The sequence below is a fragment of the Triticum dicoccoides genome, chromosome 5B, assembly GCF_002162155.2.
Source record: "Triticum dicoccoides isolate Atlit2015 ecotype Zavitan chromosome 5B, WEW_v2.0, whole genome shotgun sequence".
Classification (NCBI taxonomy): domain Eukaryota; kingdom Viridiplantae; phylum Streptophyta; class Magnoliopsida; order Poales; family Poaceae; genus Triticum; species Triticum dicoccoides.
Window position 1 is genome coordinate 664996712 of NC_041389.1, and position 7319 is coordinate 665004030.

A 7319-nucleotide genomic window follows, 5' to 3' on the forward strand; every position below is an offset into this window, starting at 1 on the left:
CCAACTCCGGCGCCCCACCGCGCCTCGCCGCCGGCCTGATGCTGCATCGCCTCGCCTTCCCTCTCTGTTGCCTGCTCCCTGGCCGCCCCCTCGCGTGACCCCGTCGTCCTCCGCTGCTGACCGCCACTCTCTCGCCGGTGCCGTTCCCGGCCGGCCTCGCCGTGGCCCCGGTCGTCGCCCGGCGATGGCGCCCCACCCCGTTGGCCTGGGCAAGCGCCCAATCGGGCTGGCGTCCGCCCCAGTAAACCTGCCGCCTGCGCGCCCGCTAAGGCCTCTGGCCATTGACAGCCTGGGCCGACGCCCCTGAGAACGTTTTAAGAACAAAAAAATGAATTAATAAAATTAATAATTAATTAATTAATTAGTGAATTAGTTAAGTTAATTAATCCTTTTTAATTAATCTAATTCACAAGTTAGTTTAAATAAACAGTAATTAGATTAGCTAAATCCTAATTAACCTAAACAGAGTATGACAGGTGGGTCCCACACGTCAGTTTGACCCAGTCAACGCCCTGTTGACTGCTGACGTCATGCTGAGCATGCACTATTCTGGATAATGTTGAATTAAATTAATTAAATAAATTCTAAAAATATTTTAAAACTTTAGAAAATCATATAAAATAAATTGTAGCTCGGATGAAAATATTTTGAACATGAAAGTTGCTCAGAACGACGAGACATCCCTAGGATAGCAAACACGCAACTTTTACCCTCCGGTTCACCTATCCGAAAACGCGAAACACTGGGAATACTTTCCCGGATGTTTTCCCCCTTTCGCCAGTATCACCTACTACCGCCTTAGGGCACACCGAACACCGCGTATTGCCTTGTTACGTTTTGTGATGCTTATGTTTGCACTATATTTATTGTTTCTTCCCCCTCTTCTCCCCGGTAGACTATGAGACCGACGCTGGTGCTGCCCAGTTCGACTACGGAGTTGACGACTCCTTGCCAGAGCAACCAGGCAAGCCCCCCTTTGATCACCAGATATCGCCTATTCTTCTCTCTACTGCTTGCATTAGAGTACTGTAGCATGTTATTGTTCGGTTACTCCTATTCTGTTGCATAGCCTGCCATTGTTGCTACATTCATTGATACCTTACCCGCGGTCCTAAATGCCTAGTATGGGATGCTAGTTTATCATCATTGGCCCTACATTCTTGTTAGTCTGCCTTGCTATACTATCGGGCCGTGATCACTCGGGAGGTGATCACGGGTATATACTGTACATACATACATACTATACAGATGGTGACTAAAGTCGGGTCAGCTCGTTGAGTATCCGCAAGTGATTCCAATGTGGGGGCTGGAAGGACAGGTGGCTCCATCCCGGTAGTGGTGGGCCTGGGTTCCCGACGGCCCCCGACCGTTACTTTGTGGCGGAGCGACAGGGCAGGTTGAGACCACCTAGGCGAGAGGTGGGCCTGGCCCTGTTCGGCGTTCGCGATTACTTCAAAATAACACGGTTAATGAGATCTTGATATTTAATCTGAGTCTGGCCACTGGCCTATATGCACTAACCAACTACGCGGGAAAGATATGGGCACTCGACGTCGTGGTATCAGCCGAAGCCTTCGTGACGTCACCGACTGAGCGGCGCGCGCTGGATTGGACCGTAAGCCTGCTCTTGTATTAAGGGGGCTAGGTCTGCTTCCGGCCGCGTACGCAACGTGCAGGTGTGCAATGGGCGATGGGCCCAGACCCCTGCACGCATAGGATTTAGACCGGCGTGCTGACCTCTCTATTGTGCCTAGGTGGGGTTGCGACGTGTTGATCTTCCGAGGCCAGGCATGACCCAGGAAAGTGTGTCCGGCCAAATGGGATCGAGCATGTTGGGTTATGTGGTGCATCCGTGCAGGGAAGTTTATCTATTCGAATAGCCGTGTCCCTCGGTAAAAGGACGACCCGGAGTTTTACCTTGACCTTATGACAACTAGAACCGGATACTTAATAAAACACACCCAGACAAGTTCCATAGATAACCCGGTGATCGCTTTTCCACAGGGCGACGAGGGGAGGATCGTCGGGTAGGATTATGCTAGGCGGCGCTACTTGGAGGACTTCAATCTACTCTCTTCTACATGCTGCAAGGCGGAGGCTGCCAGAAGCATAGTCTTCGAAAGGACTAGCTATCCCCCTCTTATCCTGGCATTCTGCAGTTCAGTCTACCGATATTGCCTCTTTACACATATACCCATGCATATGTAGTGTAGATCCTTGCTTGCGAGTACTTTGGATGAGTACTCACGGTTGCTTTTCTCCCTCTTTTCTCCCTTTCCCTTCTACCTGGTTGTCGCAACCAGATGTCGGAGCCCAGGAGCCAGACGCCACCGTTGACAACGACTTTTACTACACTGGAGGTGCCTACTACTACGTGTAGGCCGCTGACGACGACCAGGATTAGTTTAGGAGGATCCCAGGCAGGAGGCCTGCGCCTCTTTCGATCTATATCCCAATTTGTGCTAGCCTTCTTAAGGCAAACTTGTTTACTTTTGTCTGTACTCGGATATTGTTGCTTCCGCTGACTCGTCTATGATCGAGCACTTGTATTCGAGCCCTCGAGGCCCCTGGCTTGTAATATGATGCTTGTATGACTTATTTTTACTTTTAGAGTTGTGTTGTGATATCTTCCCGTGAGTTCTTGATCTTGATCATACACATTTGCGTGCATGATTAGTGTACGATTAAATCGGGGGCGTCACAAGTTGGTATCAGAGCCAACTGCCTGTAGGAATCCCCCTTCCAAACTCCTTGGCCGAAGTCGAGTCTAGTCATTGCAAAACTTTTACTAACATGGATGTGTGTCTTACGGACCCACGTCGCCATTGGGTGGTATTAGGATCTTTTATTCCTTTACCTATACTCTGGGACTCTAATCTCTCCCCTATTCGGGTTAAATGATTTTGCTAAAAAGACTAACTTTAGGTTCTCGAAAATACATTCTCCCGGAGAGCCCCTCACTCCAGATGATCGCTTGCTGCACCACAAGAATCCAAAGATACTCTCCGAGGTTTTTCCCGAGACCCTTGTGCCCACCGGCTTTACAATCCCCTACCACCGATATACCCTTATGGATAACTACCTACAATTGTCGTTCATACCTTCATCCTCAGTTGCTCTTGTTATTACAAGATGCCCTAAATTGCTCTTTGTTGTTCCGAAAATCCTTTAAGCTTACTGCCGTGTAGTTCTTTACCACATGAATACCCCTATTGAAAATTCCTCGCACTTATTGAGTATCCATTCATCCCCGGTTGTTCATATGCTTCATAAGATACTCTGAAATACTATCCGACCTTCTGAGCATCCTCTTCAAACTATTGCTCTACAAATACTTGTATGCTTTCATTATGGATGCTCCCATATCACTAGCAATATTCACTGGTATCTTTTGACACCGTCATTTTGATCCTATTGATTCAACATGTGTGCGAATGCACACAATCATCAATCGACCCTTCTAAATTATCTTCCAGCTCAGACGTCATTTTGAACATGAGCTAGTTCTCGACCAAACTATTTGTTGTCAGTTGTTCCTCTGGTCTATCCAACTTATCCATCCTTGATCAGAGTGTCTGCTTCTGATCCCTGTTTTGGAAATCATAATTCCTTTGATTATCTAAGCATCAGATTATTTAGATGTTCTATAATATGATGCCCGTGCATTCTTTCTTCCTCTAATTGAGTACCGATACTCACATCATCTCCGTTATGGATCGCCCGATCCATTGTTGGCTTTTATCCGACAACGTACTTCATATTCAATAACCTTGTGAGCCTTCCCTCGTAAATTGTATCCTCTACTTTCTCAACCTTGCTCTGCTTTCGAGCTCGTGATATTTACTCTTGAAGCTTGTGGTCTATGTTTCCACGATACCCTAAAGGGTTGAACCTATGCCTTCCTTAATATGTGTGAACTCAGAAGATTTCACGAGTCATACTCATCTGGTATTTCACCAGGTAAAACTTTCAACACTAAACGAGAAGTGAATGTAAGGTTGTGCCTTGGAGAAGTGGGAGTCGACCTTGAACCTTTGTGTTCATGCCCATGGACCCGATGTAGATCCTATCATGGAAGCTTCTTGTATTAATAACTATTTCTTTGATATAATATCCCTTGGTATCGGTGAATTAATCCTTTGCAACTGTGGTTCCGACCATGATTGTTCTTATTTGACCCCATTTCTAGGACAAGTTAAAGCACTTTTCTTTTGCTAGTCAATACACCAGTCCAACCTCTACTTTGATTTATTGTCGAGTATTACCCTCTGGTATCTCGAGATTATCACGAAACTATATAGCTTCTTATGGGTTCTTCATCAAGTACTACATTCTCACCGATCCAGTTTTCCCGGGTTCTAAGTTTTTAAACTCTCAAGGACACCGAGAGTCCGCTCTGTGATTCAACAATTCTTAGCAATCTTCTTTGCTTACGAGTTTGTACCCGATCACACCATTCCTAACCTGATCGGCTATATCAGTATCGTGCTGATTTTAACTGTGCTACCTGGTCCTTACTCCCGGAGCACTACTTTCGGCAATGAGCTAAGCTTACGTCGATCTCCCTGGTCTTATCGTTTCACCTCAAAAAGAAGCTTGATTCCGACTTGGTGTCGTATCCATGGTTCCAATAATCTTTCGCTGCATTAGTCATATTGCTTGATGTAGTCGCTATTCAATTGCTTCTTCATGGAGCCTTTCGACAAAACTTGTCATGATCATCATCAACATTCTGAGCTCTTCCAGGATATCAATTGAATTCATGTTGAGAAATACCATCCTTGCCCTTGATGATTTCTATTCATCGACCACTTTATTGCCTTCCGTTCAACACAAACTTGTTTGTGTTTTGTGTTATACCTTGAGATCCTTGCTACCCAACGTTTGTTCTTCTTTACCTTGGAGTATTACCATCTTTTATGTCAAGAAAGTCGTGAGAATTTCACCACCTCTTAAGAGATCTTGATACAGGTGATACTTCTTGCCATATCCGTTCAATCCTTGGTCCCCATGTTGTTTCTAACCGGAAAATCGACAATTGAGCTATGATGTGCGATTTCAAAACTTCTAGCAACCCTATTGCTTTGAAGTTAATGGTCGATATTTAATTCTTAGACCATTGGTTATCGAATCGCCATTCTAACATTGTTTGTGCTACCTAAGTCCGTATTTCGGGTGCACCGTCAACCAATGTTTAATCATGTATGTTTCCTCGAGCATACCTCATTATATCATTTGAACTGACAAAAGCTATCTCCTTGTTCACATAATTGTGGATATCCATCTTTTGGAAATCTCGATGAATTGTCGCTGAGTTCATTAGCCACCTCCTCATTCTCTCCTTGATTTAATAATGAACTCATGATTCGGAACTTGCTTCCATAGTTAATTTCCTAAGAATTTTACGATGTCATCTCATCAATTGTGTTGCACATTTTCCTCTCAGGCATCCTGAGTCTGAGGTATCCTGACACCAATCAGATCTGAATCTTAGTCAGATATGATGGTTGGGACATATTTCCAAGAGTTATAACATTGGTCATTATATACCGGTAAGATGATGTCATGCCTAGAAACCCCCCTGGCTAGAGGACCTATCATTATAATTTCGTTTGCAAGGATAACCATTCTTCCTAGAGGAAATTGTAAGACTTGTTTTTATAAGTTGCTCCTGATGGATCATTTGTGTATCCAAAGTCTGGCCCTTGATTGAAACACCATATCAATGCTACCTCGAAGCATGACTATGATACCCCGCTCTTCAACAAGAACATTGGAGGCGCGATGCTAAATATTTCTTAGTCAGTTACCCAAACACCGTTGTATGGGTAACATCTTGATTAATCCTTGCCTCTTATCTGAATGGTTGGGTACTTGCTCTCCTACCCTATATGCCATGCTCTACTTGTACATGGGAAGGATATACTCCTTATAATTGTGTGTAATCACAATTTTCCTTTCCATTCTTTTGTTTAACCTTTCCTGAATCTGACTTAACTAATCAGAGATAATTCCCTGCTTAGGTAGGCACCTTGTTGTACCATTTTGTCTGTAAGATCCTTTTACTATTGTTGATGACATTCCGGTAACCACCGACGGGTGATAACTTTGCCAATTGGTTTGCCTCGTTCAACAAGCAGGAAAATTGCTCTGTTCATTCCCCGTCCTTGGTACCGACATTGTTGCCGGCATACCTGACAAGCTATCCACTGACATGCCTCCCTGTCACGGCTGTGCAAGATGTCACCACCCTTCCTACTTTCAACCCACATGGTGGGCCCATAACCCACAGTTCCACTGGATCGAAACCTGACTCTCCTATACACCCCCTGCTCTTAAGGTTGTTCCTCGCACTTGGCCTCGTATGTGATTCACGAGCCACCTTCCAGGAGATCATCAATTCTGGTATCGTGCACAATACTTATACACATTGTTTTGAACCCCTTTCACGCCCTGTTTCTGGCATCAAACAATTGTCTGCCCGCTCGAAACTTCACATGATACCTCCTTACTTTCCTCTTGATATTTTCTTAAGTTTGAATTCGAGAGTTACTTCCGCCATCTTCCTCAATGTTATCGACTAGATAGTCGACCTTGCAGAGGTCCGTTCTCCCGCAATGCCCCCCCTTTATTCTTTCCATAAGTACGATGAAGATCCCGAAGAAAGGATGTGCACTACATCATGATGACCTAAAGCAGTGGAATGAAGACATCAATGTAATGGATCGATCTCTTCGAAAAGAGCAGCCAATATCGAGAAGATCCGTTAGAATTTCGTAACCAGACCTTTCCCCCTTACTCTACCTCTTAAATCTCAGGACGAGATTTCTTGTAGTGGAGGAGAATTGTGACGCCCGGATAATTAAGCTACAGTAACCCTCTACTAATGATGCCATGTCACCTAGGTTACTATTGTTAAATCTCACGTTAGTTCAAAACCGATTCGAAATTCGAATTAAAGGTAAACAACAAAAGTTTTCAAATATTAAAACTTAATTGTTTGGGTTGTGTCAAATAATTCATAAGTAATATTGGTGGAGAAAACCAAGTCTTTATAAAATGTTTAAATGCACTAAACTAATTAAAATAGTAGTTAAACCAATTAAATAAATACATATTGGATTTTATTAAATATTAAACTATTTCGTTTTGGGTAAATAATTGCTATGGCTGTAGTATAAATTATAAATGCAGGTTTAGGTACTAGTGGTATTTTTTATAAAACAGAAACTTAGAGGAAACTAAAAATAAATAGAAAAGAATAATAACTAAAAAAGAAAAGAACAAAGCTAAAAACAAGATAAAAGAGGAGGACCCCC